The 23,061-nt window shown below is 57.3% G+C and overlaps 2 long non-coding RNA genes and 1 other non-coding gene across 7 annotated transcripts in view; 1 reads left to right on the forward strand and 2 right to left on the reverse strand.

Annotated features, from left to right (window-relative positions):
- LOC111094509 overlaps positions 1-10,343 on the forward strand; it is a 24,868-nt gene extending 14,525 nt beyond the window's left edge. For 2 of the 5 annotated variants that reach the window (XR_005385586.1, XR_005385585.1), the window contains exons 5-10: positions 1,383-3,975; positions 4,077-4,199; positions 4,944-5,097; positions 6,482-6,633; positions 8,115-8,217; positions 8,888-10,343. This is a non-coding gene — a long non-coding RNA (uncharacterized LOC111094509). The remainder of the gene's footprint in view (positions 1-1,382; positions 3,976-4,076; positions 4,200-4,943; positions 5,098-6,481; positions 6,634-8,114; positions 8,218-8,887) is intronic. The other 3 variants (XR_005385587.1, XR_005385588.1, XR_005385589.1) reach the window with 3 other exon arrangements.
- The window catches only part of LOC111094510, a 15,507-nt gene extending 348 nt beyond the window's left edge, over positions 1-15,159 (reverse strand). The window contains exons 1-3 of the long non-coding RNA XR_005385590.1: positions 15,083-15,159; positions 10,229-10,734; positions 1,789-6,265 (exon numbers count right to left, since the gene is read on the reverse strand). This is a non-coding gene — a long non-coding RNA (uncharacterized LOC111094510). The remainder of the gene's footprint in view (positions 1-1,788; positions 6,266-10,228; positions 10,735-15,082) is intronic.
- On the reverse strand, positions 13,509-13,597 carry MIR135B (microRNA mir-135b). Its single transcript, NR_049427.1, has one exon. It is a non-coding gene; the product is annotated as a microRNA mir-135b (primary transcript).
- Positions 15,160-23,061: the final 7,902 nt, after the last annotated feature.

Raw genomic sequence — 23,061 nt, forward strand, 5'->3', positions numbered from 1 at the left:
GGAGCTCAGTGTGCCTCCCAGAGCCTCCTTCTAAGCCCTATCACCTCACCTCACTCCCGACTTCCTCCCGGTTTCCATTCCCCCTCGTCTCCCCAGCAGAGTTGGTAGAAATAAATGTTTAGCTTCTGCTGCTGGAGCATATCACAGTGCGAAATAAACACGGATGCCCCATCTACCCTGACAGCATAATTCATTTACTGCAAAGGGATATAATAAAGTCTGTTTATTACAGCAATTAACAGAGCAGAGTTTGCCGGCATGCTTTTCAGAGGCAACCAGAAAAGTGCTTACTCCAGGTGCATAGATTCGGGAAACTGTGCAACTTGAGCCAAAATGAAACCAATTAGAGGCTTAGTAAATGCATCCCAGCCACCCTAGAAAACTTAGCCATCCACAAGTCAGTTCAGCTGAGGTAGAACCTCACTGCAGGAATCTAACACGGTATGATTGCTGCTTGGCTGGGTTAAGACATGGACCCGTCTCTCCAGGGTCATGATCTTGAGGATGTGCATGAAATGCTCCCCCCAACCCAACCACCCCAGCTCCTAGGTGCAAATCTCATCATCAGAGCATGTAGGTGGGAAACGTTAGCACCATTGACTCTCAGGGTACCACTGCGGTGCAAGTGGGGATATCGGAAGAGGACCAGAGGCTGGGCTAGGGAAAAGGGACAGAGTATAATTGGCTCTAAGAAATCCTTTCCTTAAACCTTGACTTCAAGGGCATTGTCAAAAGTTAAGACCTCAAGCCCCTGGAGAGCAATGCGTCTGTATGGAGGTGGCGGGAGGTCGGGGGTGGGGGTGTGGGGGGGTGGACGGCTGGGTGGGAAGAAGAGGAACTCAGGGGTCTACTTTCCAGCCTGGAGGGTGTATGCTAACTTGCTTTGGGCATCAAGACTGGATGAAGACATGCAGCCCAATCACTCTGGTTCTTTGGTGGAGAATAGAGGAAAGGGAGGCATTGCTTTACGTTTTCCAGGGATGTTAGGTGTATCTGATTGCTCACTAATCAAACCTAGCCCTCCACCCTCTTTCAAGGGGCCAGGGGTTGACTTGTACCAATAGGACTTTCTTCAGAATGAGGTCTGATTTTCCCAAGAGGAGCTGCAGCTTCCCCATCCCCCCAACCACCACCAGTGTCATAGCTGTGTGGGGAAAAACTCATCTAGAGTGGCAGCTCTTCCTTTTTCTTCTCTGGAGTGGCCTCTCTGGGAGACCATGGGGAGTTTTGATCTCCTTGGAAATATGAAACAGAGCACCTAAGCCAGCTTGAAAAACCAAAGGCTCGAAAGTGCAGAGGCGAACCACCGCCAGGCAGTTCCTCTAGTTGAGGCAAGACCCGGTGGGTTCCCTCTTCCCTCCATAACTCTTTTTCCTTCTCAGGCCTCTGGGAGAAGGTGCTGCATTGAAGGATGAGGGCAGAAGCCCGCCTGGCCTCTCTGGAACTGAGAAAGTCAGAGCTTTGAGCATCATGAACAACGAGATAAAAATAGCAGTGTTGCCATAGCAACGAAGGCTGGGAGAGTCCTGAGGATCTGGCTGGGTCCTGCCATCTCCCCCTGCAGCCTTTCTGCTGCCTCTCTTCTCCCCTGGAACACAGAACGAGCTGAGTGAGGACGGAAGGACAGGGAGACAGACCAGTAGCCCACAAGGAAACCTTTGCACTTCAGAGCCTCTAGTTCTGGTCGGAGCCGGGGTGCCCAGTTTTGGGGGGTTTTGGGCTTTTGGATTTCCTTCCTCGGTATAACAAGTTTCTCCAGGGATGCCCTGGGGAGCTCCCCAAACTCACCCTCCTGCTGGATGGTCCTGACTTCCTGGGTCCCCTGTGGATAGCCACGGTTGCTGTTTCCTCTTTGTCATGTGTGGCTCTGATCCCATGGGAAGTTACAGGAGTCCAGGCTGGACTGGCCACAACAGCCCAGTGCAGTTGGCACTGACTTGGGGGTGTGGCGTGGGGGAAAGAGGATTCACAGGGACCGCCAGCCTCCCTGCACCTACATTGTTTAGCCACAGAGGCTTACGATGCTGTTTGCCTGTTTGCGTTAGGAACAGGGGGGACGATGGTGAGAGCTACCTCATGCTCTTGCTTTTGTGCCAGAGGGATGAAGTGTTCATTCTGTGGGAACAGATTCCGGTTCTTGGCTCTGCTGGTGTTGTCAGCCCCATCACCTGTTGGGCAGGGCGGCCACCTTCAGGGTGAACACCAGGCTTTCTGCACCAGCCTAGAGGAGCCCACCAAATGCAGCAGTGAGAGTTCCTCCTCTGGTGAAAGCCCCTCTTCACAGTTGTAAACCAAGTATTTGTCTCGAAAAGTACAAGCCACGTCTCAGCACGTCTGATATGAAGTCCCCTTATAACATGTTCCTGTGAGGTAGGGAGGAAATGGGTCTTGTCACCACCTTCTATAGAGTCTGGGAGAGAGGAAGCAAGTTGCTGAGGTTGGGAGGCAGCCGTGCCAGAGCCTGGGGCCCTGCGGGCTGCAGTTCTCCATCCAGAGATGGCACATCCCAAACCACTGGGTGCAACGCATGTTCACGCAGGAGACAAGGGCAGCTGGCAGCTCGAGGCATGTCCCTGTGACCACCGGGAATGAGGTGGGCTTGGCACCTGCTGGCCCAAGGAACGCTCCTGGGTTACAGAACCGGGGCTGGGACCTGGTGCTCTGAGATCCCATCTGCACACCAGGGGGTGGTGTGTGTGTGTGTGTGTGTATGAGAGAGAGAGAGAGAGAGAGAGAGAGAGAGCGCACAGTGGCACCTGTGGCAGCCTCTCTGGTCCCTGGCTATAGGAAGCAGGAGAAGCAGAACTGCACAGAGCACTGAGGCAGGATTCCAGCAGAAGGTCTGGGAGCCTTGGCTTTCCATCTCATTGCCCCCACCCCTTCTTAGATCTACCATTATTGCTGCCATCTGCCCTCCCCTCTGCTTCTTCGGCCTTGAGCCCCACTGAGGCTCAACTTCCCAGGGGCGCAGAGTGCTGGCGTCTGGAGGGGGGTTCTTAGAGGACATTATCAGGGAAGAGACTGAGTCCCAGAAGTAAGATGTGATGATATTAACTTGAGGTCACACCGTCATCAGTGTCTGATCAGGGCTAGGACCCAGGAGATCTGGCTCCCAGCTCAGTGCGCTTTGCATCTTGCTGTGCTGCCTCACGATATTTCAGTTAAATTATTGCTCTTTTTATTTTTTTCAAAAATAACGATCTTCCTATATATTTCTATCAACTCACACGCAACATCCAGAAAGCCCTTCCCTGGGAATGGAGAAGGAAAGGACATTAAAAAAAAAAAAAAAAGACTTGGCCCTGAGACAAGAAGCCGGCCGGTGTCCTGAGGGCCAGGCCCTCAGACAGTATTTGAGGCACAAGAACCTCAAGCCCCCCTCACATTTCTTGATCCCCTCACTCAGTGACCTGCAGCATGCGCGGGGCCTCCCACAGCTTCGAGGCCTCTGGCCCAAGGACTGGCCTCTTCTGGCCTCTGGCACAAGGACTCAGTGCCACCCAGCGGCCCGCCCCCTCCCAGAGTCATCTACTTGTGCCTCCCCTGGGGGCTCCCAGCCCCTTCCTCAAGGGGGAGTTTGGGAGAAAATCCCAGAGTGGAGGGAACTAGAAACAGGCAGGGCAAAATGGTCCAAGCTGTCCTCTGCGAGGGCGCCTCAGGGCCGGGTAGGAAATGAAGTGGCCAGACCTCTCTCCCTCAAAAAAAGAACAGAAGGAAGAGAAGCCTGGACTACAAGTCAGCGGCCGGGGGGGCGTGGGCTGGACACTGGGGCTGCTTCTGCCTTTTTGAATGAAACCTCTCCTCTGGGCTCTCCTAGGGGCCGAAGGGGGGCACAGGTCTCCAGACTGGTTCTCGAGCTTCTGAGAGGAGCAAAGTCAGCATTTCCCTGAGGAGGAAGCGGAGGGACAGAGAACGTGGGCCGTGCCTGGCCTACGCCCACCCATCAGCACGGCCCCCCCCTTCACCCTGATGAAGGTGGGGCCACTGGCTTGGGGGCCACGGCCGCTGTCTACAGGCGTAGCTGGGCCTCCGCTCAGAGATGCCTTGACCTTGGGACCTCTCCCGTGTCCCCACAGCAGGGGCTCCAGAGATCCAGTATCCCTTTGGAGCCAAAGGAGTTCTCTCCTCCGGGCAAGAAGCTCTCTGAACAGGCTCAGTGCCAAACCCTTGCAGCTGAAATTCCTGCCAAGGCCTGAGAGGTGCGCAGGGGCAAAACTCTCCTTTACCACCCCTCCTGACCTTTCCTCTGGGTAAGCCTCTGTGGTCAGGACCTAACACCCAACACCTCTGAGGCTCCGGGGGATGCAATTTCATCCTCCACTGCAAGAGTAACTTTTCTGGGGCTGCAGCCTCGCAGGGAACCGCTAGGGACACACATGCCCTCCAGGCTGGCTCTACTGCGCGGGATCAAGGTACCCTTGAAAGCGTTTCTGCGCATCTCTGAGCCTCATCCAAGGCTGCTACTGTCTAAGCGGTCATCCCTTGTGACCCCACCGGCCTTTATTGCTGTTTCCTCGAGGGAAAGACTTCTGTTTATAATTCTTTGGATATAAAAGGAGATAACAGATTGTGTACAAGGCTGGGGCTGGGTGGTAGGGGCAAAGGAGGGGGGTTGCAGGACGGGAGGAAAGAAATTATAAGCTGCACTCTGGCTTCACAAATAGGACCTGGATCCCACCAAACCTGCCGAAAGCTCAGGAAATGTCCCTGAGCACGGGGCATGAACTGGGCAGGCAAAGGTTGCCAGGATGGAATGTGCCTTTGCCTCTCCCTGGCTCTGGATGAACCAGCAGAGGCCATCTTCTGCCCTCCCGACTGCCCAGAGAGGCACATTCCAAGGAAAGGGGGCACACAGCCCCTCCTTCTGTCCAGGGACCCTCATCTCCTCTACCCAGGCCACCTGTTAACTGTCAGAAAGGTTATTCTGGCCCTGGGTGTTGCAGGGGATCTGACTTCGTTCCTGGGCTGACTTGCTCTGTAGTGATGTAGACGGCAGACTTGCTAAAGCTACAGAATCCGCCTGAAGTGTCTCTGCCACTGGCCTTGCTGTCCGTGGGACCCTCTAGCTCCTGAGAGGTTCAGGCACAGTGACAGAAGGTATGTTATAGCAAATGGGAGGAGGGAAGAAGGAAGGAAATGTGTTTTTGTTTGCTTCCTACCAGCTGGAAATAGGCTGAGAGAGGGGCTGAGACTGACCCTGGAAGACCGGGGGGGGGGGGGGGGGCAAGAAGATTAGGGGAACAGTCAAGGCAAGTCCTAGAGGGCCCCTTCTGCCCAGTGTCCCCTAAAGGCACAACATGCAAGCCTTTCCCTCTCTATGGGTTCTGAGAAGAGAAAGAAAAGGCAGGTGGGTGAAGCAGGAAGACAGGAGAATAGAGGGAGGACACAGTCTAGTCGGTCTAGTCCAGGAGGGGGGTCGCACAGTCTGGCCCGGGAAGGCAGTTCCTGAGAAGGGGAGTCAGGGCCTGGGAAACAGGCCCCCATATCTGGCTGCCACAAGGAGGTATGGTGGGAGAGGGTCCACGGGGCCAGGGCTGGAGGGAAAGCTGCCTACTGGTGTGCAAGGAAGAGCGGAGGTGCCGAGGGGACTCATGGCTGGCCTCCTGCCACAAGGACATCGCCTGTCCCTCACTGTCCCCACTCTGCCGTCTGACTCATGACCAGGCTGCCCACCTGGGGCCTGGCTGCACCTGGACCAGGAGAATGCGGGGAGGGGACAGGAAAGGACTCCCCTCTTGGGGATGCTGCTCTGTAGAGGCTCCTGCCTCAGGCCCTGGGGTCCCAGGAAAGACTCCATCCTGGGTTTGGAGGAGGCTCGTCTTACACTTCCACCCTGTCCGGGCTGCCCGAGATGTCCCCGGGGACCAGGGTGGCTGGCGGGTCCTCTGGCTGCGTAGCCAGTTTCCTGTCCCGGAGCAATGCTCCCTGCTCAAGGCGGCACATCCCTTGGAGGCGGGGAGTTCCCCTGAGCAGGGTGCCCGGAGCCCTCAGGGCAGGAAAGAAGTTTGTCTCCTGAGGCCGCTGCAGGGCTTCTTGGTCTCTGGAGGGCCGGGCAGGTCCTGCCAGAAGTGGGTGCCCTCAGGCCTGGAACCTGCTGGCGGCCAAGAAAGGGCCCTGGTCCTGCTCACACTGCCGTTTCCCGCTCTCTGTGAACTTCGTCCTTCTTCCTCTTCATCTTGCAGAAGCCGTGGAGGCCACAGAAGCAGGCGAAAGTGAACTGGGGCATGCCCTAGGCCAGGCTGGGGGGACGCTCACCAGAGAAGATCTGCAGGGAGAGGCGGGGGAGGCAGAGGGGCAGGGGGAAGGCAGGAGAGAGAAGCTGGGGTTAACATTCCCAGAGCCCTCGGGGGCTGCCCAGTCACCGTCACTCCCTGAGGTTGCCCAGGCCCTGCCAAACCTCTCACACAGGCTGGGGGGGGGGGGGGGGGGGGTCCTCACACAACAGCCTCTGTGAGAGCTCACTGTTTCCTGATCTCTGTAGAGCTGATGTCATCCCTCAAACTGGAGCCTGGGTGAGTCCAGGATAGGCACGACAAAGCCACAGCTTCTTGCCTTTGTTCCCCTCCTGCCCCCTCCACCTCAGCTCACCACTGTGCACCTGTGGCTGGGGACCAGGAAGCAAGCTGTCTCACAGTAAGCTCTGCCACCCTACGCGGGCTAGAGGTGGGGGTTTCTATCCACCCCTTTAGGTCACACAGTCCAATGACCCCAATGCAGGGCTTTGTGGGCCTGCATCCGACACAGCCTTGACCTTGACCTCTAGAACTGGGTCGTGCCCCCCCCCCCCCACTTCCCTAGCAGGCCCAGTTTGCCTGAGACCCTTATGGGAATCTATAGAGAACAGAGTGGACTTTGACTGCTCAGAGCCACATGAATCCCAGTGCTCCTCATGCAGAGAACAGACAGAGAGTTCTTTCAGCCAACAGGCTATTTTATTGAGCACCTATGCTTGGGCAAAGGGGTTGGGAGGTAGAGGGCAAAGATAATTTTTGTGCCAGAGAAAAAAACTAAGTCTGAGACAGAAGCTAAAGCTGGATTTGCCCCAGCTGGGTGTGTCATCCAGCACCCTTCTTGCTGATGGCGGCCCTGGGTGCCTGGAGGCAGGGGCCCCTGTGGTATAGCTGGGGCAGGCCGGCTGAGGGTGGGAGGGGCTTTGGGAAATGGGCAGTTGGCGGATTCCTCTGGCTCACTTCTCTGCCCTGCCTCTGCCCTGGCCTGCCCTGGAGGGAGCACACGTACATGCAGGTCGTACATGCAGGTCGGCTTGGGCAGAGCAGCTGGACTCAAGGAGGGCATCTTGCCTGGAGGTCAGGCCCACATCTTAGGCCAATTTGAATCACTTCTCCCTCTAGAAAGAAGGTCGAGGGCAGCCCAAATGCAGAGGAAGGAGGTGTGGGGTAACGCTGAAGTCTGGAATAAGGAAGTGTGAGGCATGTCCCCGGCCTAGCCTCCTGGGTGAGAGATTGCATCAGATGGCCTGGGTCCCCAGGCCAAACACACCTGCGAGCGGTTCCACTGTATTTGAGGAACCCGGCCAAGCCCAGGTGCTGGCTCTCTGGACAGTTCTGCAGGTCTGGCCAACCTTGCTCTTTTGGACAAGCTTCATGGTTCTCCAGGCAGACTGGGGGCCCGGCTGGCAGGCCCTCACCCAGCACAGTAGCCACAGTGGAGCCGGGTCCTGTCAGGATCCTCCCCTCCTGTACCCTCCAAGTGTCCTGGTAAACACAGCTGATGACTGTAATTAATAGGTGCAATGCATTTCCAATGGCCAGCTGGGTGGGCAGGAGGCCCAGCTTGAGTCAGCATGGGTAGGTAGACTGGTTATTTAATCACCCACTTTGCGGCATCTCCACACACCCACTCTCCTGGCGTATATATAGAGAGCGGAGAGCAATCTCCAGGATATATATAGACAGAGCCGAGACACAACTACTATATTTCTAGATCTATCTACAGCAGCTATCTCTGGATTCCTCCCGTGACAAACCTAGAGAGACGGGGATCTAAACTGGGGCTTAGATGGCCTGGGTTCTATTCTGGGCTTTGACGCTGGCATGCTGTGTCACCCTGGCGGAGTGGCTGTACCTCTCTGGGCTTTCATTTCCTCATTTCAGCGTACCAAGAGGTGAATCGAAGTTTAACACGTAGCCTCCAAACCCAAGGGGCTGGAAGGGCACCAGGGATCCTGTCTGATGAGGAAGAAGGGCGGGAGAACAGGTGGGTTTCCTTGTAATCAGTCATGGTGACACATACACTTTCTCTGCCGGGGGATGTACACCAAGGGAACTATCAACAAAGCATTTCCATGATCACAGGAAAAATGAACTGTGGGGAGAAATCGGTAGGCACGACAAGGCTCATCTGCGGAAGGAATTCATAATTAAAACAAGCCAGCCAAGTGGCTCTGACCATGCCCCTCCCACCCCAAGCCTGGGTCTAGGAGCAGCTCTGGGTCCTCTGATCCCATGGTGCACAGATCCTCTTCCCTTGCCACCCTACCTCCCCTCTGATGTCTGCTTGTTCTAAAAAAAAAATAGCAAAGTGTACCTGTGAAGGGACTGTTCCTCCCCAAGCTCCTTTGGCAAAGAGGAGAAAATCCTGGCTTTTTTGCCCACTGTAGAGTGTTTGGGGGCAGAGAGTGGAGGAACCAGGACCTGCACATCCAACTTAGGAGGGTTGAAGTGAACTGACGCTAGGCTAGAGAGCCTACAACCCGGCCCCTGAGAGCTGTCCTGGAAGCGGACATCTCAGGGAGATTCCTGGAGCCTTTCTCCTCAGGCAGAGGTGGCATGAGAGTCTGGTTATCCTGCTCAGGTCTTCATATAAAGGGCTCTGGTTGTCCTCCCCCTTCCCTAGTGGGGCCTGACACGGGTTTCTTCACTGTTAGGTGCACGACTCCCAGGCCTGGAAGCAGTCTGGGCCCTGTGTGCGATGCAGGTCCCTGGGCCAGCCCTTGAAGTGAGGAGCCCTGGAAGAGAGCCCCCCCTCCCCCAATCTCCGTGTCCCTCCTGCCCTCGCTGGGTCCCACTCATCGTCAGCATGCCTCTGCACCGCCTTGGGATGCCCCTCGGCTAGAGCCACGCCTCTGCTCCTCCACGCTGTGCTCACCCTGCCTTTATCCCTTTATACTTTGCAGAGTGTTCCAGCACCAACTCGGGGGCTCCCTGGGAGTCAGGTCCTCCTCTTGCTAGGTCTACTTGAGGAGGAAGGTGTTTGAATGTTGGAAATGACGGAGTCAGGGTTTCCATGCAGCAAGTGGACCAGCGCCTGGAGGGGCCCCCCACTTAATCTGCGTTGGTGATGGAAACTTACCCTCTGCCCTCAGCTTTCGTGCCTCTACCCCAAGGGGCCAAGGGATGGAAAGATCAGCCCCATCAACTCAGAATAGGAAGGGAAAGAAGGCGGCCACTGGACCAACCTCTGTTAGCTCACAGTTGGCTGCATGGGACTGCAAGCTGGTGGCCCAGATTTCTTCCCCATCCTCCTCTCTGGCCTTTGCCCAGCTCAGGTCTGAGATGATCTAGGGTATGGGGGCGAGAAGGATCCTCAGCTTGGCCAGCGTTGTGGGAGCCCAAGCAGAGGAGCTGCCAACCCACAGCTCATCATCCCCAACCATCAGGGGGTTCCTGGGCTCCCTGTTGACTCCTTCCCCTGGCCCTCCACCCCGCATCTTCTCTCTATACCAGGTACCCTCTAAGGGTTCCCCAGCCCTAGTACCTCCAGCCAAAAGGGAGCAGTGGGCTAGAGACCGCTTGGACACATGGTGGGATCAAGAGGAAGAGGGTCTCAGAGAGGGCTAGAAACTAAGAGAGGAGACAGCCAGGGCTTCACTGCTGGCGGACCACAAACTCCTAGGTGCCTCAAATTTTGGCAGTGTCCTCCACCAAAGTGGATGGCGGTAGGGGGCTTGGAAGGGTAGGGAGATATTCATAAGTGTTGGGACATGCCCGGAATCCTTTGACAAGCAAACAAAAAAAAAAAGGAGATTTCCCCTCACACCCACCCCCATCCCCTCACCTCGCAAAGCAGCAGAGTAGCTTCCAAGGAGGCGTCCCCCCCACCCCCCCACTGCCAGCCTCACTCTGCACCCCCCCACCCCAGGTAAAGGGCAAAAGAGAAGTGACCCAGTGAGGAGGGGAGCCTCACGCCTCCAGAACAATGCTGAGCCCTCCGCCCCCTCCCCAGCTCCCCTTAGCACCGCGCCTCAGTAATTAAAATATGAATTCACCTTCCCTCCCCGAGCCATTCATCACTGCGAAGGGAAGCAGCTGCGGCTTAGAAGACCGGATTTGGGGGATTAGCTCGGGCGGTGGAGCAGACACACCAGGAGAAAGAATTAAAAAGGAAGGGGGTGAATTGGGTTTTCTCTCCCCACCTCCTCCCTCTCCCTCCTGCTGCCACCAAGCCTCACACCCCACCCCTTCCCCCAAAGCCTGGCCTCTGCAGGTTTCTGGGAACTGTAGTCTCCAAGACTGTGTTGATAAACAGGCAGGCCAGAGGTGGGTGGTGACACAAACTACAGATCCCAGGACTTCTTCCCAGAGTTGGCAGCAGCAAAGCTGGGCATCGGCCTCCAGTCTGGGAGAAGCCCTCATTCTCCTTGGAGATTAACTCCTTCTTGGCCTGCTTGAGACTGACTTCCAGCCTCTGGCTTACTGAGCTCCTTGGGATCTGGAGCCAAGGTCCTCTCTGCCTTTGATGGCTTCCAGCCCCGCTTATTTCTTGCTTGCCCACCTAAAGAGAGAGAGAGAGAGAGAGAGAGAGAGAGAGAGGAAGCTCCTCCCACCTTTCAAGACTACTGAGGACAAACAAGCATTGGCCAGAGGTTCTGAGAGACTTGGGGGCCACAGGAACTGCAAGGTCAGACCACTAGCAGTCTTGAGATGTCATTAGACCCTGACCTCCGGGGCCTCCCAGGAGGTCTACCGCTTGGCTGAGGCTGGCCCATCCTAAGAGTCCTCCTAAGTGTGACTAGGGTTGTCAGCTTGACATGCAGCAGGAGCTGGGAACAAACACAGTGGTCCAGACTGGTGGTGCCAGAAGGGCTTCCAGAGGTCAAACGTTAGTGCCAACCCCTTCTAACAATGGGAAGGGCTTTTTGTTTTGTTTTAAATAGTCTTTGCATTTGAAAGGAGCAGAGTTTTAGCAGTGAAACTCCACTTCCACTAAAAAATGGGACACACACAACCAGAGATCCACTTGAAACTCTGTGTTGTTAAACACGGGGCCGCTCTCTCAAGGGAGGTCAGATGCTGGGTATCTCTGCAGACCGTGACAAAGACGGAGGTTCAGAACAGTTTTGAGGTTTCAGTCGTCTGCAGGCAGGGACCAGGATAGACGCAGCCCTCTGATCCGTGAATCCTCCAGAGACCAAGGGCATGAGGCCAGCTTGCCTATTCAATTCAGTTGAACAATTATGTGAAATAAATAATTACATATCTCCTCCAGGCCTGCAACACTGGCAGTGGCCAAGAGACAAAGCCCCGAGAGAAGCTGCAACCTGGTAGCCCCAGAAGCGCCCTAGGCCCGGGGCCCAGCGAGGGTGGGCTTGCTCTGGGTTCCTGTTTATGGCAACTCGCTGCTTTTACCCCCGCTGCTCTTTCCTCCCAGTTCACAATTCATTCAACCGACTACCTACCCAGCAAGCCCTCCTCAGAGCCTTGGCTTGCTGGAGCTTTATAGAGGCAGAAACTGGCTTGGTCATCTGCACCCCTCGTCCAGGCCCCTCCCAGGCTCCAGGTTGTGTGTGGGGTGGGGGGATGGGGGACTTCTAGGCAAACTGTGCACTGGGATTCCTGTTAGGGACCCAGCTGCAGCAGCAGGAAGGGGGCGCCGCTCCAACCTGACCTGGCGATTAGAACAGATCGGGGAGCCCAAGGGAGTAAATTAGGTGCCTGGATGTCCACTGAGCCGAGGAAGGAATACAGGATAGGCTTGTTCTGAGCTGGGGGCAGCTGGACAAGGAGGAAGGTGGGCGAAGGTTCTAGCCACCTCTGATCTCTGGAAAAGAGGACCCAGACGGAAAGTGACAAAGCCTAGCAGATCTCATCCCTGTGCCTTGCACCACCCAAGCCAGAGCAAGTGGGGAAGTGTCTGGAGCAGTCCCAGCAAAAACCCAACGGCTTGCACTTTCTTTGCTTCTTCTATTGTTTTGATGTTTTCCCCCTGTGCTCTTGCTGGAAAAGGAAAACCAGTGAGGGGCAAGGTGGTTAGAGCTGGGCCATGGGGCCAGTTTGTGGATATGCATCCCGCAATTTCCATCTTCCAGAGTGCTTTCCCATGTGCTGGCTTGTTAACTTTCTTCCGTATCCAGCATGGTGGGGTAGGGAGAGCCCAGGTTCAAATCCCAGCTCTGTCCCTTACTAGCCGTATAAACTTGGGCCAGTTCCTTAGCTCCCTTGTGCCTCAGACTTCCCAAAGTAAAATGGGATAATAATAGTACTTTTTTCTTAGGTTTGTTTCCAGGATGAAATGAGTACAGGTAAGATGGATAGAATCTTGTCTGGTACCTAGCAAGATAGATGTTGGTCAGGGAGATTAAGAGCTCCCAGACATTATACGTAACTTGCCTTCTGATTCTCAATACCAAATACAGTACTCTCTGATTCTTTAGTGGTGGTCTGTCTTAGACAGATTGGGGGCTGGAAAGGGAGGGAAGGGGAGGCTGCTTCCTCTACTGCTCCAGCCAGACTGCCCTGCCTTATTTCCAACTGCTGGAACATTCCAGGATGCCTAGGATGGAGTTAGGCAGATTTGCATGGGGGTTGAGGGCTAGGGCAGGAATGTGAGAGTAGGAAGGGGCATGGGGAGTCAGGCAAGATCAGTTGCAGGCAGCAGGAAGCAGGGAGAATGGATACTAGTCACAGACTGGGAGGACAGGGTAGCAGACAGGGGGCTAGGAAGCCCCCTCCCTAGCCCACCTTGCAGCCCCTAGGGAGAGATGCCGTCCTCATTACCCCCTGCTGAACCCTCTCTCCCTAAGTGGCCAGCCTGAGCATGCCCATTTCTGCCACTGACAGAGACCCTGAGGTCTCTCTAGGCAGAGAAGGCTGTGGATTCCTAGCCGACCACAGAGTGAGTGAGTGAGGCCGGGAAGCATGGGATGTCCTGAGAACACTGTGTGAAGGCCTGAGTGCTGTGTAACCCCATGACCCTGACTCCAGCCCCCAAATCTCTGCTCAGTCCTGCCAGTCCTCAGTAACTTGGCAAAAGGGGGTGCAGCGAGGCACCGACTTACAGACCTCAACACCCTCTGAATGTGTCTTCATTCTCAGAGGGAATCTCCCTTGGAAATCATCAGTCCAGCCTCTTCATTTCAGAGTGAGGGACCAAGCCCAGAGAGGGGAAGTGACTTGGCCAAGGTCACAGAGCCTGGCCCCAGGCCCTCCGTTACCAGGTCCCCCACACGCCCCATCCCCAAATGGAAACCCCTCCTGGTGCCCCCTTTGTGCCTGGCTTCCAGCATGGTCCTGTGGGGAGGGAGGTGCAGATCTCAGGAGAAGGAGCACGCCCCTCACTGTAGCCCATGGCTTTTAGCCCTACATGAATTAGAAACAGCAATCACATAGGAATGAAAAGCCATAGGCCACAGCAGAGCTGAGGGGGTCCAGCGGTGGGAATCTCAAAAGGATGTGGGGAGCTGGGGGTGCCTGGGAGTCCTCACTCCCCTTTCCCACCCACCCTCCCCACCCACCCTTCCACCCTCCAGGTACTGGGCCTCCAGGTTACATTCTCTCACCATCCCCCACCACCTGCCCTGGCTCCAGCATGAAAGCCTTCCCAGTAATGAGTTTCCAGTTCTGGCCCCACAAAGTCCCCCACACAATGGGCTGCACTCCGGGGTATGAGGAGGGGTGGCTTCCTGGCCATAAAGGACCTCCTCAAATTCCTATAATTAGTCTCCAGCCCCCTGCTCTGCGTCCTTAACCACCCCCTCCCGGACAGAGCAAGGCCGGATCTTTTCAATGGCACTGCTGCCAGCGCCCAGGGCTGGCCCCATATTAGATGCTCTCCTTACTACACTTAACCCTTCGGAGTCCAGCCACATGACACAGAGAGGGCCAGGGAGGGTCTGGGTAAAGGAAGGCTGAGAGAAGGACCTGAGTGTGGGATGGAAGGCAAGGAAGAACCAGAGGTTCTATTCTTTAGAGGAGTGAACAAGTGTCGTGTGGCTTGAGCACCCCCAAGGTTGGGGGCTGGCCCACAATTCCCAGACAAGTTGGGCTGCCTACCAGCTATACTCCTTCTTATGTGGTTTAGAGGAAAGTGGGGCTTGTTTCCAGACCCAGGTGGAGGCAAAAAAGAGAGCCTGAGCTTGAAATCCCCAGCAGCTGAGGGCAGCTAGCTTCAGACCCATCCCTGGGTGATGCTGTGCTTGGTTCTCTCTCTCTCTCTCTCTCTCTCTCTCTCTCTCTCTCTCTCTCGTAAGACACAGTGGTTGGCACATGCAACTCCAGGACTCAAGAAGAGCTGGGGGAGACAGGGAGGAACCAAGGTCTCAAACCTTGGAAAAGATGTGTTCTAAACACAGGACTATCTCCTCATCTCCTCTCCCGTGATGGGTCACTTGTGGGCAAGCATCAGCCTCCGAGGATAGGAACTCCATGTTTAGGGAAACCTCAGGGAATTCAGACTCCAACAGGAAAGTAAGAGGCCTTAGGACCAGGCAAGACCCTGACCATCTGCCAAGGAGTAGCTGCCACGGTCACCTCAGGGGACAAGCTCACTGGTTCTCTTCAGGACCCTGGCTGGACTGACCCCCTTTAACTGGGCTTCCCACACTCCAGCAGCCACAGGGCATGCACGCGCGCACACACACGCGCGCACACACACACACACAGAGACACACACATCTTAACCAACCTGGGAGCCAAACTGCTGGACATCCTTTAACTTCCCACATGAACTTCTGGGCATTTGCCCCAACCCCAGAAACCTCTGGTTCTCCTTGCCTTCCTTCCCATGGGTCCCCACCTCCCAGACTCAGGACCTGTAAAAGAACCCATGGACTCCAAGCAGAATACCCTCAGTCCCCTCCCAAGTGACACCGGGGCCAGGGGCTGGGGTCCAAGGGATGGCTCACCTGGCAGGCCCCCTCGCCCTGGAAGTCTCCCTCAGAATTCCTGCAGAGCCACTTCCTGCCTTCCAGGCAGCCACTCACTCCCCCACTTACCCCAGAAGCTCCACGCCCAGCTAGGGCAGGCCTCCTCCCTCTTCCCGCCCACCAGCCCGGCCTGAGCTGTGCCCAACTCAACTTGACTCACTGAGAAGGCCTGGCCCGCCCCTCCCCCAGCCCGGTGGCCAGTGGGGTAGGGGTGGGGGTGGGCCGGGCGGGCGGGGGAGGTCAGGTATTCCTTCAACCCTGACTTGGGCCTGGGTAACAAAGGTCTCATTGAGCCTCTGGCTGTCTGGTCGGTGAAGCACAAACCTCTTGTATCTACTCGCTTTTGATCTCACTCCCTCTGAACCAGCCATGTATTACTCACGTCCCCCTGCCGGGCTATTGGTGTGGAGGGGCTGTTCCTCCCTCCCTGCCTCCCCATCTCCTTTCTCTCCTTCCTTCCCCTGCTGCTCCCCTCCAGCTTTTTTATGGTTCAATTTTTGGCAGGAGACCTGAGGCGGCTCCCTAGAGGCCCCCTCTCCTGCTTGGCTGCCCCTCCCCATCTCTGCGGCCCCCACCCTGTGTCCCTCCACCTCCTCCGCTCCTGCACTTGCCTGTCCATGTAGTTGGAAGATCCACACAGCAGCTAGATCTGGCCCCGCGGTCCACCCTCACCTGGCCATCCCCTCAGATTCCTGGCCCTGGGCACATGAAAGCCTCAGCTCTGGCCAGCCCAGCCCACCCGACAAGCCCCAAGTAAGCTCCAGAAAGGGCAATGTGTCTCCAAGGTATTTCTGGGGCCAGAGACGTGGGGTGAGGGGCGGTGAGGGGAAAGAACATCTGTCAGGTCTCAGGCGGTGGCCCATCCAGACCTCGTTGGAATGTGGAGAAGGAGAAGCAGGTCAGCTCCCCTGGCCTCCTTCTCTGCTTCCTCCAGTATTAAGCATCCGCTTTCTAGTGAAAATTCACCACTTGGTGGGGACCCTCAGGACTCACCCTCAAGCTGGGGCCCCACTATTCCTGTCTCCTCTGTGCTCACCCCTGAATCTTCTGCAGCTCTGCTGGGGCCCAGGGCGGCCCACTGGCACATTCTCTCTATAGCTTCCCTGACCCTGTCCCCAGGGAGACAGGCGGTCACCTTTGAGGTCTGAGCTCTCCCGAGAAAAGCCGACAGATGCTAAGCATTCCCATGGTGGCCGGCTCCAGGGAGCTCTGCTGCTCCCCCATGCCTACCACCTGTGGCCTCCTCCCCACCCCTCCCGCCCTCAGGTGCTCCCATTCACCTGGGCTGAGGATGGGGGAAAGTTCTCTTGCCCCGACAGAGGCCCCATTCTTCCTGTCGCTGGCTCTCATTGTCCCTCATGACTCCACACATTCCTGGGCCTCTAATGAGAAGCTGAGACTGCCACCTTCCCGCCCTGTCCCGTGGTCGGGGCAGCCCGGGCTCCGCCAGCAGCGGGAGGGGCGGGGCCACCAGGAGGCGGGGAAAGGAAGCCGGGACCAAACGGAGGCTGGGCAGGAACTGGCAGGGACCGGCCCAGACGCCGAAAGAAACCCGAACGGGGCAAGGAGATGACAGCAGATGGACACAGTAAGAGGAAATTACAGAGGAGAAAGGGACAGGGATGAATATTTGAGCGAAAACTGTGTGTCATGCACGCATGAGGCCCCGTTAATTCTGACCATTCAGGAACGCAAACCCTCTCATTCTTATTCCCATTTAGTAGATGAGAAAACAGAGGCTTACGGAGGCCGGTGGGCAGCATTGCTCTTAAAGAGGTATCCCTGACTCCTGCCACCCTCCTGGGGGTCTGCCTGCAGGCCGACCAGAGATCAGCAGACACTACTGGGTGCCGTCCCTCTCCTCCGTGCCCACACCTTCCGGAGAATGGGGGGCCAGCCTGGACACTGAAGCCTCTTCCACTGGGGAACAGGCTGCAGCAACTCCCTTTCTAGGAGCCTCCGGTGCCCCCCATTCCCTCTGAGGGCACACAGTCACCCTGAACCTCAGCCTTAGTCGGCCTAAGTCACCACTGGGGCTGGAGATGGTTGGAGCTGAGGCTAAGCCAGGAGGGGGAGCACTCCTCTGCAAGAAGAGGAGTGGGGAGGGGTAGCGAGCCATTGGCCTTGCCCTTCAGAGGAGAGCAAGCCACAGATGGAGGAGGAGAGGGACCCACAGATGGAGGGGGCCAGGGGCACAGACTGGGCTCAGCTCCAGAAAGAACTGAAGCCCTAGCACTGCTCTGAAAGGAGCCAGTACGCTTCCTGCCCCCAGAAGTGAAACACAGGATACACGACCACGTCTCAGACCCACTACCAGGCACACAGTAGGTGCCCCCAAATGGTCTACTAGTGTAGAAGGGATCATTGCACCCGGAAGGAAGTTAGAGAGATCAAATCCAAAGTCCCATCAACTTCAAGATTTTATGAGTGCTTTGGAGCTGACTTCTCCTCTCAGAGCTTTTCATACTTATGTCCCTTTAGGGGAAGCTTGGAGTCCAGCAACCCTGCATCTTTGCCCACAGGGGCAGGAAACCAGGCTATTAGGAAGATTCTGAATAGGAGGCTCTCACCAGCCCACACTAACCTGGAGGAGATTAAATTGGAAGTACATTATTCTAAGGATGTTAGCTGAATGATATAGGTATGCATTTGCTGAATGAATGAATGAATGGCTGATGAACCTGGAAACAAGGACAAGAGATCTAGGTTCTCCCATATTCCAGGCTAGGTGCGTCTGGAGCTCTCTCATGCCTACACTTTCTGGTCCCTGTGCTGCAGCAGGTTACGAATGAGGGTGCAGAACACACCCTGGCACCCGACTCCACTCACCGTGAGAAGGGAGGCACGTCTGAGCCTCGGGGATTTGGCTCTGCTGCTTCTGTCCCAAACAGATGTCTAGATTTGGAGTTGTAATTAGGATGGATCAATGGGTACAGTTCCTGGCCCAGAACTGACCCAGGAGAGGACTAGTTCCAGATGGATCTGCCAGTCTCCCACACGTGGTCTTCCAGACCTGAACCAAGCTAGCAGTGTGCGTGTTGCTGAAACAGCACGAACGCCCTATTTCTGGACCCCTTGGTAGCCTTCCCCATGGCTGGAACTCCCACTGCTCCTGGCTCCATCTCTACTCCAGAGCTTGACCAGCTCAGGCTCCCTCAGTCACTGGCTCCACTAAGCAAGAAAGCACAGAGAGGTCAGGCATGAATTTTCTTTTTCCCAGGGCTTTCTCTCATTGTCTCAAGAGGGCTCAGCTCTGAGCCCTCCCAGACCACCAAGGAGCTCCAGCCTGGCAGGGTCCCTGGACTCTTAGGGGAGGGGAGAGAAGAGAGGCCTAACAATGCCTCAGGTGATTAAGGCAGAGGAAGTCTAAGGGGAAGGAAAATGCAAAGACAGGAGCTGGGGAGATGGGGTGGGGATGGGGGGGGGGGGTCCCTCCAGCCTTGACACTTCCTGCCGCTGCATTTCTAATAAGCTCCAGGACTGGGCTGTGGGAAGGAGAACCCAGGGAAGTGCTTGTGTCACCAGAATCCAGCCTCCCCAAACAGGGGCCACAGTTTTGCCTCTGAGCAGTTATGCTGTTAAAGAAAAATACAATAACAGGTCATTCACAAACTCGATGCATTTCAACCTGAGCAATTCATGAATACCACAATATTCTGATGTTCTGTCCAGGCCTGATTCCTCTCCCATTCCTTGCCTCCCCTGCCCCCCTAAGCCCACACAGGGTAGGCAATGGCAGCTCAGTCTAAAGAACTACACAGCTGGGCTCTCCCAAGCCCTAAAGGAGTACCTCTCAGAGGAAGAGGCAGGCAGAAATCAGGGATGGGGAGAAGGTCCGCAGGGGCAGCCGCTCATCTAGCAACCGTGCACCGAGCTCATACAATGGGACAGGCACTGTGCTAGGCACTGGCAGACAGCACTCAGTGAGGTGCGGCCACAGCAGGCCGTCCAGAGGGAAGACAAGCCCCTATGCATATGATTGCATTCAGAGGCAAAGTCCTACCACCCTAATCCCTGTCTCCCCCACCACCTAGAGCCGTTGCACCATCTCCTGGGGGTTACACTAAACTTGGTTCTCCCATTTGAGGATTCCTCCTTCCTCTTAATGCCTTTAGGATTGGCCCTAGCTGGATATACTCTTCTGTATGTGTGTATGGGTGTGTGCAAGAGCAATCTTCCTCTTTTTCCTAATTGTGATAGGCCCCCCCGGGGGGGGGGGGGTGATGGATAGCTGGAATTGAGTAAACACACAGGAGCTGTTCCCAGTCCCAAGCCTCAGCTTTGTTCTCCTGGAGGATGCCAGCAGGGCTTTAGGGCCACCAAAACCATCCCCCATGGGGGCTTCTTAGAGGACAACCAATTCGGAGCTCTGTGATCCTAGGGCTCCCAACCCAGCCTCAGAAGAACTGAATTTCCCTCCGAGATTAGCCCTTCTTAACGCTTAAGGTGGGCCAAGTTGTTCACTGGCAGATGAAGGTACATTGAAAAATCACCAGGAGAGGAGCACCTGGGTAGCTCAGTGGTGAGTGTCTGCCTTTGGCTCAGGGCATGATCCCGGGGTCCTGGGATCGAGTCCTGCATCAAGCTCCCTGCACGGAGCCTGCTTCTCCGTCTGCCTGTGTCTCTGCCTCTCTCTTTGTGTCTCTCATGAATAAATAAATAAAAAATTTTAAAAACCACCCAGGAAAGAGTAAAATCAGACCTGAAGAGGAATTTGTTAATGAGGGTTGAGGGGAGGAGGGCAGGAGACTATGCTTTCAAAGGGAGGCTGCAGGAATGTCGGTCAGGAAGGGCGGGCTCTCCCTCGGGCACCCAGGCGCCCTCTCCTGACAGGTTTGGTAGAGCCAGGGGCTGGTGGGCACCCTGTCACCGACCCTTTCTCAGAAAAGGGAGCAGCTATCCTTTCCAGAGTTGCCTCCCCCACCCCCACCCCCACCCCCACCCATCCAAGGCTCCAGCTCCCTGGCAGGCCTCCAGCCCGAGCCAGTGTCAGGTGTGCAAGGGCCCAAGGGTTGAGGAGAGAAGTGGGCGGAGGACCCAGGGCCAAGAGTTGGTGCTTTTGCTCATAGAAATGGCTTCTCTCGGCCTTCTAAGCTGGGGGCTCCTGAAGACCACTGTCCCAGGAGCACGGACACCTCCGCTTTTCCCTTCTTAGTGCTAAACAAATGCACAGGTGTCACAAAGTCCTGATCCCTGTCTCATTTATAGCCCCTTCCCCCACCCACCCCACATCATGGGGGGGGGAGATAAGGGAGAGGGGGAGAGGCACCTAATGCGGGTTTCTCTCCAGCTCCCTCTCCTACTCCCCCCTGAATCCTACCAGCTGCAAAACCCTCTAAAAGGAACAAAGGCAATGGGGGCGGGGAGGGGGGCTTCCCTGTGGCGGACCTGGAGCTGCGGTTGACGCAGCCCGCGGCCGGTCACCGCTGGCTTTCAGGTGAGCGCCTGAACCCGCATCCCGGAGTCTGCCCCTGCCTCCAGGACCCTTCATCGCCCCGCCAACCCCCCTGGCGACGAGGCGAGTCCTCCTCAGCAGCTCCTGGCCGTCAACCCGGCCGAGGGGTCCCCGACTCGCAGCACTTTCTGCCTATGTGGTCTCGCTCAGTACTCACAGTTCGGATGCTGAGCCGTCTCCTCTCGCACTCACTTCCTTTGTCTCTTTCTCTCTCTCCCTCTCCAACCTCTCTCTCTCTCTCTCTCTCTCTCTCTCTCTCTTCCCTCCTTGTCTGATTCTCTGCTGTAGCTTCCAGTGGAGAAAAATAATTATTCTTCTCAATGGGTTCGCACGGGGCGCACGCACACACGCGCGCGCACACACACACGGCCGTGGTACCCAATCAATGCACAAATCTTCGGGGTCCCTTTAACCTCTGCGGATGACTCCGGGAGTTAATTATGAAGCCTATTTCGGCGCAGCATAAATATGCATTAAGGTATGAAATGACAACCGATGCGCTGAACTTCAGGGAATTGGCATTTAGACAGACTTCGTCTCGCCGCCCCCCCGCCCGCCCCCCGCTCCCTCCAGGGCCGCGCGAGCCACCTCCACCGCCTTGCGCCCTCCCGGGCTCGCAGGGGCCCTAGCGGGCTCCTACCCGGGTGGAAGCGGGCCGCGTAGCCGCGGCAGGGAGCCCCCCCTCGTGCGCCCCGTGCGGCCGGGGCAGACCTGGGGCGGGCGCCCGGCCCTCCCCGACCCGCAGGCCGCCGCGCCGCCCCGCGCCCCCCAGCACGCGCCGTCGGCGCACAAACTCCAGCGGGACGGCCACCTGCCCGCACGCCCGGGCCCGGGACGCCGCTCTCCTCGCGCCCCGGCCACGCCGCCCCCGCCGCCCGCGCCGCACACACAGGCACCGTTTGCACACGCGCGCGCACACGCAGGCACGCTCTCGCAGGTGCACACACAGGCACTCCCGCGCGCGCTCACACTCAGGGCTGCAACAAAGGAAGAGGGGCCAGCGCTGCCTTACTTTTCTCTCTCTTCTGCTCTCTTTGGCAGCCCCCCAGCCCCGGGCCGGCGTGCCCGGCCCCCCCCGCCCTCCGCGGCCGCCCGACGGCGGCGGCGGCCGGCGCTCCGGGGCAGCGCGTCGGGGCCGCAACTTCGCGCCCGGGCGCCCGCGCCTCGCAGCCCCGGCGGGCGGGAGACAAAAGCTGCGGCGCCGCCGGAGGCCGCGCGGCCAAGGTGTGCTCGCTAATTGTCAGGAACTGTGTGTGTGCGCGCCGGGAGCCCGCGGGGGCGGGGCGGGGCGGGGCGGGGGGGAGGGGAGGGGAGGGGGGAGGGGGCGCGAGACCCACCCCCTCCCGGGCCCCGCCGCTCGCCAGCGCCGGGCCCCCGGACCGGGATTAGAGAATAAATTATCTGCTCTCTTCTCATTGGGCTGCGGCTGAGGACGCCGTCGGCGGCGCGGGGCTGGGAGCTCGCCCGGCTCTTTGCATGCACCGCACAGCGCCGGCTCGCCTCGCCTCGCTTCGCGGGGGCCGCGGGGGCCGCGAGCTCCGGGCCGCGCCTGCAGACGCCGGAGGACACTCGCCGCCCGCCCCTCCCCCGCCGCCCGGCCCCGCCTGCCCCTGCCCCTGCCCGCGCCCCCTCCCGCCCGGCCCGCTGCCCTGGGGACCGAGAGAAGCCCGAGGATGGCAATCTCAGAGTCCCTCCCTCTCTCCCGCACACCCCCGGCTCGTTTCACCCCTTTTCCAAGGAGAATGACGGGGCGGGGGGCGGGGGGCGGAGCGGGAAGCAGCCGGGGTCGGTCTACCTGAGCCAAGCCTACCTCACTCACGCCTCTGTGACTTTGAGAACCTCGGAGAGGATCCCCCCCCACCCTCCCGGGACCAAGTCCCCTCCTCTGGGGTCATCTCCTGCCCTCTGCGTGGCAGCAACGACAAAGAGATGGCACTCAGGCTCTTTTGCTTTCTCCTCCCTCCAGCCCCTCTAGCTCCAGCACAGTCTTGCTCCCCAGCCTTTCCGTGGCCCACCCCGGAAGATAGTCCACGGACTGCCCTGCCGGCAAAGGAAGTGCTCTCTAGTTCAAAGGAGCTTCCTGCCAAGAATTCATCCATCCATCCATCCATCCATCCATCCATCCATCCATCCAGCAATATGCAGAACCACCCCTGTGTTGTGCAAGGGCCAGGCACCAGGATTACAAAGGGAAAGGATTCAGGTGACACAGCCCAGTAAAAGTAAAATAGCAACGGTCCAAGAGGTGCTATATCAATACGCAGGCAACTTTGAACCCAGAGGCTGGAGCGACTAACTTCAGCCATTCATTCAACGCATAGCTTAGCATGCCTTAAGTGCCAGGCTCTGTGCTGAGCTGCTGGGCTTGGTGCCCACCCCCCTGGAGCAGACAGTCTGCTGGACAAGATGGGCACTGACTGGTGGTCGGAGGAGCTAATCAGAGCTATGGGCGTGGAGCAAATAGTAGAGGCTCTTAATCTACTTTGGGGAGCCCAGAAAGGCT

This window comes from Canis lupus, chromosome 38 (genome assembly GCF_011100685.1).
Source record: "Canis lupus familiaris isolate Mischka breed German Shepherd chromosome 38, alternate assembly UU_Cfam_GSD_1.0, whole genome shotgun sequence".
NCBI classification, from domain to species: Eukaryota; Metazoa; Chordata; class Mammalia; order Carnivora; family Canidae; genus Canis; species Canis lupus.